At 38.7% G+C, this 13208-nt stretch overlaps 1 long non-coding RNA gene across 1 annotated transcript; it reads right to left on the minus strand.

Annotated features, from left to right (window-relative positions):
- Positions 1–8738: 8738 nt before the first annotated feature.
- LOC138811607 (uncharacterized) lies at positions 8739–11208 on the minus strand. The gene is made up of 4 exons (XR_011367448.1): positions 11146–11208; positions 10654–10845; positions 9911–9953; positions 8739–8969 (listed from the first exon to the last, which is right to left on the minus strand). It is a non-coding gene; the product is annotated as an uncharacterized lncRNA (long non-coding RNA).
- Between the last annotated feature and the right edge of the window lie 2000 nt (positions 11209–13208).

Consider the following 13208-nt stretch of genomic DNA (forward strand, 5'->3'; position numbering starts at 1 on the left):
AAAAAAGAAAGAGAAAAAAAAGAAAAGAATAAAATAATAAGGACCAAAAGGTCAGAAGAGATTTTATAAAAAACACACACACACACACATTTACACCTAAAATAATAATGATGAGAAGAAAAAGATTAATTGAAAACATTATTTTTTAAAAAAAATTAAAATTAAAGAAAGGTACAAAAAGACTTCTTTGATTATTTTTGTGGGGGTAGAATGTGAAGATATTCTATCTCCCCTGTGTCCATAACCAGTCTCTTGGTGGCGTCTCTGGTCTGCTTGTGGTGTTTGTTTTTCCTGTGGCTTGATTAGTTGCTTACGTCAGTTTGGTTGAGCAGGCAGAAAAATGTTCGGCATTACCCATAATTTTGTGATCCTCCTCCCAGGCTAGTTCAGTGGGAAGGAGATCTGCTTTGAGTATCACAAAAGAGTGAGATGGCTGTTTCTTCTAGTTTTGAGATGCTGTGATGAGGCTAGGTTCTGGGTAGGGTTGAGGCCTCTCAGCAAACAGTTGCTTTTCCCTGAGGCGCTAGCTCCTGAGATACACAGCCCAGTCTGGATCCATTCTCAGCATTTATGTTTACTGAATTTCAATTGATTGTCAAGGTTGCTGTAGGGAGGGGCAGCCTCTGGCTCTGTTTACAGAGTGAAGAAAGTCACTCCTCCAAGGGCAGGGCTTCTTTGCCTGGGCTGGGTGACTTCTCTTGGGTGGAACTGAGCGTGGCAAGTCAGGTCAGGTTCCTGTGATCTCCTAAATGGATCTTGCTTTCTTCCAAGGCCTGAGTTAGAGATAGCTGTTCAAATGGGCCTTTGTCAGTATCAAAGATGGAGATCTCTGGTGGTGGTGGCAGGGTGGGGTGGCCTTACCTACTCTGTTCGCTGAGAAGGAGTGAGGATGTCAGTGTTCCACTCACGTCAGAATCTTGGTTCCTTTTCCGTCAGTTCTTACTGATGTTGAGTAGAATCTGCTGTCCCTCTGTGTCTGGCATCTTTGTCCTGGACTCTTTGTTATAGGTATGGCGCCTATGGCCACTGCCACTGCTGCCACAGCTGGCACAGCCATGGCTACCAGCAAGTGCTCTGATCTGTCTCCTTGCCTGGATTTTCCCTCTCTGGACAAACTCTCTGTACTGTAATGGGACACTTGGTGTGATTCTCTAACCTAGGACTCTTCACTAGAACAGTAAAACTGCTATGTGAGAGCTTGTTTAGCTCTAGTTTCTCCCCCACTCTCCCTCTGAACACATTTTTTGCCTCTTATTGAAGTATATCTGATATTTTAAAGTAGATTTGTCCAAATATAATTAAGTTGATCAATTATTTCATTAGGACAATGTTGGCCAGATTTATTTCTAGTAAATCTTATCCCTTATAATATATGAGAACATGCTGTGTTAGTCTCCTATTAATATGACAAATATTTTTATAAAATTAACTTCAAAGGAGGAAAGATTAATCTTGGTTTCTGATTTTATACCTTTCAATTTACATTTCTTTTTCTCATTGCTTTTGGTTGGTGATGGTACAGTACCCCATATCAGGAACATGTGATGGAGTATGTGTATTCCTGGAAGCGAGGAAGTAAAGAAAAGTAAGAATAGGAGTGAGAAAGGGAGAAAGTGGAGGTGGGGAAGAAGGAGAGGGAGAAGGAAAAGGAGAAGGAGACAGAGAAGTAAACGAAGGAAGAGGAAAAAAGGACTTTGATCTTAAACCTTCTTTGATGACAAGTTCTCAGTGACCTAATCTCTATAACTATGCCCACGTGAAAGGTTTCACCTCTTTATGGCAACATAGTGAAACCTAATTATTAATCCCAATCCTTTATTATTTCAGATTTAATTTCTAGACTGATGGGTAGAACTTTCTATACAATTGTGATAACTTCTATTCCTAAACACCAGAGATGCTATTTGGCATAGAGGTGGTTTGGTTATACCATTGCTGGAGAGATGAATGAAATATTTTGAGCACAAATACATTTTATTTAATGGATAAGGATGTTCCCAGAGGTTTCATTTTGTGACCTTCAAAAATGACTATTTCATCTAACTCATAATGACTTGAATTTTTCATAATTTTATGGCATTTCCATTCAAGTATTTGTCATCAACAGTGAGGTTCTTTCCTTCAAGTTGAAGGAAAAATAAATACTATCACAATCTTTATCAGAATTATTCTTTAGAGAGTAGGTATAATATGAATTTCCTACCATTCAAAAATTAGTTATCTTCAAGTCTATAGGAATAATTGGATAAGTGATTAAATATCCTGCTTTAGTTTTCTTATAATGAGGTTGATTCAATTTCTAAAAATCACTGTTGACATAAAATACATGAAATTCAGTGTTTCTCTGATATGACTTAGTAATCAAAAACCTCAGAAATACATGATTTGTAATCAAGATTTTTATATACTCACAAAATGTATGAATTTACAAAACCTAAGTTTAGGTTTAAAAGAATAGAAAATCACGTGACCACAGTATATAATATTTAATTTAATGAAAAATTGCTTCATTCAGCCTGATAGAGCCTTTTGCTTTTAGCTTATATGAGAAATTTGATTAACAATCCCTTTTTTGCTTTTGAATGATAGAGTATTGCAATTTGTCTAAAGATTCTGTCATTTAAACCTTTGCGTGCATAATTTTTCATAAAAATGAAACATTTTTCACAATGCAGGTTCAGGTTTAATAAATGAATAAATATCTAAATGTTAATTTGTTAAACTGAGCCTCTAGAATTCAAAAAATACAATTTACTTTATTGTTGGATATATTAAATCTGTGCTAAATATGGGTGTCTCAAGCTTGTAATCCTCGCTACTCAGGAAGCTGGGGTACAAAGTCAGCCTTGGCAAAAAGTTTGTGAGACATATCTCAATTAATCACACACACACATTACAACACACACACACACACACACACACACACACACACACACACACACACACACACACACACACACACACACACACACACACAAAGCCAGAAATAGAATTGAGGCTCAAATGATAGACCAATACCCTTGAGGAAAAAAACAAGAACAACTAAGGGATAGTTCTTGAGTTAAAATCACAAGAACAAAACCCACACACAAGCAATATTATGCCTAAATGCTTATTTTAGTTTGAAGAAATAAACAATATCATGAAAATAATATTTGTTACATATCTTGGAACATTTGAGAAGTTGCTTTTAGTATAATTTGTCTTAAGATATAACATAGGTTATTAAAATTAATATTAATCTAGTTAATATTTGTAATCACTCATAACACCTTACAGTACAACAGTTCAGATTTTTTCTATTGCCATAAGAAATATTCTGAGTAAAAGGAAGAGAGGAATATTAGACGAAAGGAGAAAGAAAGAAAAAGGAAGAAAGAAAAAAAGAAAGAAAGAAGGAAGGAAAAGGAAGGAAGGAAGAAAGGAAGAAAGGAAGGAGAGAAAGAGAGAGGTAGGGATGGAGGGAAGGAAGGAGGAAGCAAAGAAGAAAGGAACGAAGGATGGAAGAGAAGGAGAAAGAATGGGACAAAACAATTTAATTTATAAAATCTCTTTAGCCCAACATAAACTCCATGTAATGAATCCTTAATAAAGTCAAGTTTGGAATTTTCACTTCTTTGCATGTTATCCATGCATGAATGAAACCAACAAATGAAGGATCATAAATAACTAGGTGAATCTGTTTGCATTTGTAGTAATATGTATGCGAATTTTTTTCTCATTTTTATACATCATCAAATAACTATTTACAAACAATTTACATTTAGTTATAAATATTCTAAAAATTGATGAAACTAAAGGATTTCAATATATTATATAATGTGAATACAAGTATTTTTAATGTTATTAATATTAAAGTCTTCATGTTATATTAATTATGAAAAATTATTATGCATTTTATCAGAAGAATTAGCATCCTCTGATTTTGGTGTCTGTGGGTGTCCTAATAGCAGACCGTAATTAAAATCAAATGAAATATTGATTTGAGATTTCCCCAATTGCTTGATGTAGGCATTCAAAGCTGTAAATTTTCCACTAAGTATTGCATTTAATATGTCCCTGAGGAGCTGGTATTTTGTGTGTTCATTTTTGTTAAATTCCAGAAACTTTCAGATTTCTATTCTAATCTCTTCAGTGCCCCACTGGTCATAAAGCAGTGTGTTGTTCACTCTTCATGGGTTTGACCTTTTTTTTTTTTTTTTTTTTTTTGCTTTAGCTGTTTAATTCTAAGTTTATTCTGTTGTGGTCTGAAAAGATATGTGAATTCAATTAATTTTCTTTCAATTTGGACAGAATTTCTGTGTGACATAGGATAGGTTCTATTTTGGAGAATCTTCCATGACCTGCTGTGAAGAATGTATATACTGATACTGAATGTATGTTCTGTAGATGTCTGTTAGGGGTAGGTGGTCAATGTAGTTATTTAGGTCTTCAGTTTATTGGTTGAGTTTTTCCAGTATAACCAATTGATGGATGACAATGATGGGTTGAGATGTGTTTTTAGGTTGTGTAGTATTTGGTTGATGATGTAGGGTGGTCCAGGATTCAGGGCATTGATATTTACACTTGTTATATCCTCCTAATTGAGAGTTGCCTTTCTCAACATGTAATGTCTCTTCCTACTAATTTTAATTTGAATTCTATTTTATCTTATTTTAGTAATTCTACTATGGCCTGTTTATGGAGTCCATTTACTTGAAAATTTTATTTCCAGACTTTCAGTTTGAGTACGTTTGTTTTTGTCAATAAAATGTATCTCTTGTGGACACTGGATGGCTGTGTCTTGTTTTTTGATACTAGTATCTGATCTGTTTTCTAATTGGTAATTTAATTCCATTGATATTGAAAGTTAAGACTGAGAAATATGTTATGTTATAGCCCTGCTGTTAGGAGCTGTGCCTCATCTACTGTTAATATATTTACCTTGTTCTCTGGTAGGGAGCATTTTATATAACCAGATCCTGTTCTTCTTGATCTTCTCTATATAGGGTATATTTAATTAACTTCTACCCTGCTTATTTGGTGGAGATACATTGTTTCAAGTTTTCTTTGTCATGAAATATTTTTATATATCCTTTAAATGTAAAGGAGAGTTTGGCTTGGGACCATATTCACTATTGGTAGTTGTTTACCCTTAGTGTTTGTCATATATTATGCCAGGCTCCCCTTTTTATGCCTAGAAAAGTTGAGCATTTCTTCATGAGTCTAATGACCATTTTTATTTCCTCTTCAGAGAAGTCTCTCTTTAAGTCTTTAGCCCACTTAGTTATCGAGTAGTTGTTTCTTTGAGGATTTGTTGTCAGGTGATTTAATTTTTTGAGTCCTAAGTATAATTTAGATATAAGACCTCATCCGTTTTATGACTCGTGAAGATATTCTCCCAGAACGTGGGCTTTCTATTGATCTTGTTAGCTATGACCTTTGCCTTGCAGAAGCTCTGATGTTTCATGCAATCCCAATTTTCCAAACTTTCTTTGATTTCTTTTGTTTCCAGTTCTCTCTTAAGAAAATTTCGGCTTGTGCTAAAAAGCCCTAGACTTTCTCCTATTCCTTCAGGTAATGTTTTCATGGTGTCTTCTTTTATTTTGAGGTGTTTGATCTATTTGGAGTTGATTCTCCTGCAGGGTATTATATACAGATCTAGCTTTAGTTTTCTACAGGTGTTGAAGCAATTTTGTCAACACCATTTACTCAAAAGGCTGTCTTTCTTCCATTCTAATTTTTAGCCCCCTTGTCAAAGATTAGGTGGCTATAGGTCAGTGGGTTTATTTCTGAGTCTTCAGTCTTATTCCATTGATCCTCAGGTCTGTTCTTGTGCCAGTAACAAGCTGTTGTTTTACTATGGCTTTTTAGTAGAGTTTGAAATTTGGAACTGATAGTGCTCCAGTGCTGTTCTTTCTGCTATGGATTGGCAAACCCAGAGCTAGCATTATACTTAATGGTGAAAATTTAAAGCCATTTCTTATAAATTCAGGAATGAGATAAAAAGTCTGCTCTCTCCACTACTCTTCAACTTTGTATTAGAATGCTAGCTGGGGCAATAATACAAGATGCAAACTTAAAGGTCTCCAAATAGGGAAAGATGAAGTAAAACTCTCCCTCTTTGCAGATGATATGATCCTGTATTTAAAGAACCACATGGACTCCACTCCCAAATTATTGAGCTCATCAGAAACTTTGGCAAACTAGCCAAGTATAAAATTCACCCTCAGGAATCAGTGGCTTTCCTGTATTCCAATAATGTTAAGATTGCGGGTGATATTAGGAAAGCAACCCCTTTTTAAAAGCCACACAAGAAATAAAATATCTAGGAGTTAAGAAGGACCTCTATGAAAGAAATTTTCAAAACCTGAAAAAGAAAATGAAAGCAGAACTAAGGAAGTGGGAAACCACCCATGCTCATGGATTGGGAGGAATAACACCATGAAAATGGCAATACTGCCAAAGGTTATATCCAAATTCAATGTGATACCTACCAATATCCCAATCTCACTCTTCAATGAAATAGAAGTAATCCAAAAATACATATGGAACAATTGAAAACCCAAATAACACTGAGGTTTTTTTAGTGATTCTCATTTTGTATTAACACTTTGATTCTAGAAAGTAATCTACGGATTTTAACTTTCTTCCCTCCCTTTGGATAAAGCTCAAAAAACCCTGCCTCTAACTCCCAAGACACTTAACTCTTAGGTCTGGACAATTGTTCTTAGATAGTGGATTACTTAATTGTATTTTGAACGCATAAAACATGCATATAGAAATCTCACATTTTGATCTCATGAGAAAACAGCCTTTACTCCACTCTCAGATTTATTTCCTGAAATGCATTTTTAAAGAGAATATGTTTTCATTTTTAGATGAAAGGCTTGTAGGAAACTATTTTCATAACCTGGCTCCTCCTCCTGCACCTCAACACCTAAAACACAAATTTCAAAACGCATTTAAAAGAAACAATACAAAAACCAAACACTGGGAATGCTCAGATGCAGAACATTTTACAAAACCCAGAATATAACTCTGCTGTCTGAGGGAGGGGCTCTCTGAATAAATTAACAAACAAACCCAAAAGAGCATCCAGGAGTATCGGATGGGAGTGTCCCTGGCTGCTACTCCATGGACAAGGAGCATGGAATGGCTTCCTAAGCCTGCTGGCGAATGCGTGGGGGAAAGTTTCCTTGCCAGTCTGAGTACAAAAGTTGGCATCACCCTGCTTGGGCCTGTCTTTTTTGTCTTTTCCCCACAGCAGAACAAAATCAACCCCTCCTCCACCGCTGATAAATACTGTACAAACTGATCCACAGAGTGGCATCTGTTCAGTCTGCACTCCTTCCTAGGTGGGTGGACCTTGTCCCGTAGTATGCGTGTACTCCCAGGGGCTGATCCTCATGGACCCGGCCCAAGGGACAGGGGGGTGCTAGATGTGAGTCAGTGGCACTGTGTTATTCATGCAGCAGCTGCCAGGTTGCTGCCCTAGCCCAACAACAGGTGCACCCTGATCTTCTTCCACAGTCCCAGGCAAGGGGTGCTCACAACGGCCCTAGGTGGGCAGGCTTCCAGTAGGATCCTACTTCACCAGAGGGACCAGCATGCCTGATTAAGTGGCTGCAGCCTGAATTAATTATTAATTATTTAATTGTTTAATGGAGCAGTATTTTTGCCAGTTGTGAGGCTTGAACTCTGAGCCTGGGCACTGTCCCTAAGCTCTTCAGCTCAAGACCAGTGCTCTACCACTTGAGCCATAATGCCACTTCCAGCTTTATCTGCTTATGTAGTGCTGAGGAATTGAACCCAGGGCCTCATGCATGCAAAGCGAGCACTCTACCACTGAGCCACCTTCTCAGCCCTGGAGCAGTTTTAAAGAAAATGATTCACATTACTGTATGATATAATTGGAGAGTAACTTTTCTTCCATATGTGCCCAAAGCACAATGAAATGTAAACAGATTTGAACTCACGGTTGGAAGAGTATCCTACATACCACTATAAGTATTGTGACATTTGTCCAAATTGACAGAACAGCTTTCTAGGACCTCTAACCTGCTATTTCATAGACCTTTTGTAGCCACCTTATTTCCCCATACAGGCATGGCCTGGCTTCCTTGCCGCTCCCTGTGCATTTAACAGTTCAGTAATATGCAGTAGGCTCTCTTGTACAGCACCCTGTCACTCTGTTATCCCCCCACAGAACACGTATGCACAATGCTTCAGATTGTAGGCTTAAAAACATAATTAGGATTCATGAATACTAGATTATATAAAAAACACTAACATTTTAATAAAGTTAGAAAAATAGAATGAGCATTTTATAACCATCAGACAAAAAAAATACAGGTTTTCCCAGGAATGGGGGAAGGAATCTCTAAATCTAGATTGGCTTCTAAGTTGCCTTCAGAAAGAAATTCTGCCTCAGAGTCCTAAAAGGGATTTACTTCCTCATTAAAGACAAGGTTTTCTTCCTGAGTCCAAGGAGGGACAGATTCTAATTTCTCAATTGGAAACTGGATCCCCTTCAGGAGGACAGATTGGTCAGGATATTCTGTGAGGAAAGATTCCCTTTCCTCAACTGAATCTAGATTTTGGACCTCACTTATTGGTTTTCCTGAAGATACACTGGGGTCATTTTCCATTAGCATACATTTACACTGCATACCAAGACATGTCTTTTTTAATTGTTTGGAGCTAATCTAGGTGGATTATCAACATCAATGGAAGATATTCTGTATCATCTTCTTCCTTGGCAGTAAGTGCAGGTACTCCTGCTTCACATGTGGGGTTCAGAACCAGTGGGATGTCCACAGGACTCAAAACCTGCTTGGGCCTTTCTATATATTAAAAAACACCCTCTATGTTCACATGCCTTCTGGAGATCAGTAATGTTTTCTGATCTCCATGAGTCATCATAAACGACATCACTGATGGGTTCTTTATCTGGAGAACTGCAGGAGCTGCTCTACTGTGATACAAACCTGAGAATGGAAATAGGTACAGGAGTCTTAGAACTCAAGAAGTTAAGGTGTGACTAAACTTTCATGAGAATCTAATGGGGGAAGCTGTAGAACTTGAGTTTGGACTGAACACTGATGAGAAGTTAGCATGTTTCTAATGAGTGGCTACTTCCACGTTCCTTCAAAGGAGAACAGATATTACCTGGCAAAGAATATCCATAAAAGGATATTTTGCCAAGCTGGGGAGTACTAAGGGCTCTATGCCCATCCTGCCCATGCCTAAAGACCCAAGTTCCATCCATATTCACCAGCTCTGAGGTATCTAAACAAGGACTTCTTCCATTTTTTCTTGGTCTCATGGGCCATGCGTTCTTCTAGCTGGTCCAGAAGAATATGTAAGCAGAAGAGCAAGTCTAAAGAGGGCATCTTGAGCTTGACATACTGTGTAAGTTCTTTCAGGGTGTCATGGTTCTTGTTCTCATAGAAATCATCAAGGTAGAAGTCCATCCACATAGGGAAGATGGAACAAACTAGGCTATGGGCAGATTGGTGACAAGGAAAATGAGAGCCTTTCCTCCCCATCCTGAGCTTTGTACTATAGCCTCTTTCTGGCGGGACTTGCATGTTGTAGGAAGAGACTCCTGCAAGCAGGATGCTCCTCACAACCCACTTCTAGAAATTTCTCAAATATAATCATCTAAAATTCTCCCTATGTTAGGAGGAGAAGGTTGTTTCCCCTCTTGATCTGACTTGCTATACATACCCCCCTCGTCATCCATGAGAGTCCAAAACCACAACCACACCCACACTGTGTAATCTGCTATCCACTGAAGTGCCAAGCCTCAACCCCCTGGTGAAAATCACAACTGGTGTGCAAAGAAGGAAGTTGACTTTGATTCAGACACCTCAAAGATACCCAGTTTTCAAAGACAGAACTTCTCTTTGTGTCAACGTCCACTTACTTCTTCATCTTGTTCATCTTCCTCCCAGTTACGGTAGAAGGATCTGTACCAATGGGAGGAGAGAAGGAAGTTAACTCTATGCTTCTCCTTTTTTGAACTAACAGGACAGACATGGGACTGGTTAAGTCACATATGGTAATGTAAACATAACAGACAAAAAGTAGAGATATGTCTACACAATTTCATGGAAATTCTGTGAGGATGCTTATCAGCATTTGTCCAAATAAATGTCCCATGGCTCATGCCTCTAATCCTACTAATCAGGAGGGTGAGATCTAAGGATCACAGTTTGAACCCAGTCTAGTTTGTAAAATTCTAAAGACACTTATCTTCAATTAACCAGCCAAAGGCCAGACCTGGTCTTGGAGCTTAAATGGTAGAGTGATATGAACAGAACAGCACTCAGGCCCCAAGTTCAAGTTCCATTCTTTCTTCCATCTATATTCCTTCAAAGGCCTCCAAGATAGTGATTTCCTAGGTGAGGGTGGATGTTGGGTGACACTGGCTCATTCCTTTAATCCTAGTCTCTCAGCAAGCAAACTGTTAAGGCTCCACTAGCTTCTGAGGAAAATGAAATGTTCTGGCAGGCCACTCGTAAGGAGTTATCCAGGGAGTGCACTTCTTTGTCTCAAGCCAAGCTCCTGTGATAAAACCGCATTGAAACAGTCTCAGAGAGGTACCAAGTATTCCAATAATCTGCCAGGGGGTCTCATCAGTCCTGGATTTGAATGAGGAACACTCACTTTTTAAACAATATCCAGCAACTGCTCCATTGTCTCCCACTCTCTATAGTGGCGGTGGAAGTTTCCAACATAGAAGAGATCACCTTTCTGGTAGGCAGGGATCAGGTCCATTACCAGCATTTCCAACAAGCCTGAGTCCAAGCTCCATATATTATAAGGCACATTCAGGATTTGAGCAGACTCATTGTCACACTGAGGTGGTAAAAAGAATGAATCTTTGAAACATGGAAATGGGAGTACACTTCAAAATGAGTAATAGAGTAATAGGATTGAAAAGTACACAGTAAATATTTTATCAATATACACATATAAAAACACAAGAAGAAGCCTGTACTGTGGGCTAGAATGAGATTAAATAGGTTTCCTGTCATAGTTACACCTGACCTGAGTTGCTTTGTGATTCCCTTTATTTCTTCTTATAAAAAGGCCTGAGACATTGGATTCGTGGTTTGGCACTGATCCAATGTCTGCAGTATCGAGTGAGGCACTCACCCCTCTCATGCCTGGGACCTGATTCTCTTGAACTTTGAAAGCAATACAGGAATGTCTTTCTTGTTTCTGAGCCACAGGCCAAGTGAGCTGGCTAGAGCTGACTGTAAGTTACAGTTGCCTGGGTCTCAGAGTTCCATATTCTATTCCATTGTGAGGGAAGTAGTGTCATCTCTCAGAGCCCAATGATCTAAGCTGCTTACTCACATAAGACCATCCCAAAGAAAAACGGGAGGTTGAAATTTCCCCTCCCACATCACTCTATACAAATGTGGACATTGTCAAATCCCAACATCCTCAGGTAGGCCTAGGAACCAGCATGGTCTCAGCCTCAAGGAAGCTTTCCTAGGTGAGATCCATGCCTTATTCCTTATTTTTCACTATTCCTCTTGTTCTGCAAAAATCATTTTGCCTCTCAGGGCCCTCTCAGCCTGCCATGTGCTTTTTGCATCTACTTCCTAGGACACTGTTTGGTTCATGTTTCCTAATCTTTTGTTTGCTCTTGAAGCCCCTGTGTGCTGTAATCTGCCCAAAAGACAAATACTTAGAGGTGGGAACAATCATAAAAATATTGAAAAAAATTTACACATATAGTCAGACATTTTTACACGTGTACATTTTTTTAAGATAAAAGACTATTTTTGATATTTTTGTCATATTTTATGACAGAGGGGAAGGGGAGAAGGGAAGAGGTGCTGCATTGTCTTCTCATAATTCAATGATTATTTTTTTTGAATGGGTGTCCAGTCGTGGGGCCTGAACTCTGGGCCTGGGCGCTGTCTCTCAGCTCTTCAGCTCAAGGCTAGCAATCTATCACTTGAGGCACAGCGCCACTTCTGGATTTTTTCTTTTTTTGCTTACGTGGTGCTGAGGAATTGAACACAGGGCGTCATGCATGCAAGACAAGCACTCTACCACTGAGCCACCTTCCCAGCCCCTCAATGATTATTATTTAAAACTATAGTTGAAGGAATGTAAGATTTAAAGATAAAAACCGTGCTCCTGTTCTTTTTATAAGCTAGTTGTTTATAAAGTATTCCTCACTAAAGTCTTGTCACCTGTGTCTCATGAACTATCCTCCTCCTTCAAAATAATCAAGAAAAACCTTCACAAATAAGTGGGCTGCTGTCCAATCTCTGGATAAGAATTTAAGATACAATATTGCCTGTGACTCTGTGTGTGTACATCTCTGTGGGAGTGTTTGTGTGTGTGTGTGTGTGTGTGTGTGTGTGTGTGTGTGTGTGTGTGTGTGTGTGTGTGTGTGTGCCCATTTTTACTTTGACTTGTGGAACCATGTTATCTCAGAAAGCCTCAGGGCACTAATGGGATGAAAAGCTTGTTAGATTTTAAGGCTAAGATTAGGGCTGGGTCTCATTCCTCTTACTGTCTCCGTTGATTTAAAAAAGAAATCCTCCTTTATCTTTAAAACATACCCAGGAAGAAGCAGGTTATTACCCTACCAGAGAGAAAAGAGGCTGTGACCCTGAAGTGCTTAAGGCAATTCAGCAATAACCTTGCCACTAATATCCACTGTGGGAGTAGAGAGGGTTATTAGATATCACTAAAAGAATGTCCCACATGATCTTATTTTGTAGTAGATATCAACAGGGAAGCATTCTCAGGTGATGGAGTCAAGCAGGAGTTCAGTCTATTTTACTGCAGTGGAGGTGGTCTGAGTGATGATGTGGATTTCCTCCAGGTGACTGTCAGGCTGTCGTTGAACTTTACCCATTAGGGTGTGCAGCAGCAGCAGCAACAGCAGCAGCAGCACAGGGTCTCTCAGTGGCTCCAAGGGACAGTCACACCTCGTGCTGAGCTGCAAATTCCTACACAACCTGGTTAAGGACACATGGCATAGGCTTGGCAGGCTGTGACCCCACTAGATTTTAAAACTATTTAGACAATAGCCCAGGACAATTTACCAAGCTGACAACATTTTAAATTTGATAGTTCTTTTAATAGGGCTAGGATTTTCTAGGCAGATATACAGGGCTCAGGCCTGTACTATTATTTCCCATGTCTTTTCCTTCTGTCTGTTTTGCCACATTTTAAAAAAAGTGAATCTG

The sequence above is a fragment of the Dipodomys merriami genome, unplaced genomic scaffold (genome assembly GCF_024711535.1).
Source record: "Dipodomys merriami isolate MVZ:Mamm:240054 unplaced genomic scaffold, mDipMer1.0.p SCAF_54, whole genome shotgun sequence".
Lineage (NCBI taxonomy): Eukaryota > Metazoa > Chordata > Mammalia > Rodentia > Heteromyidae > Dipodomys > Dipodomys merriami.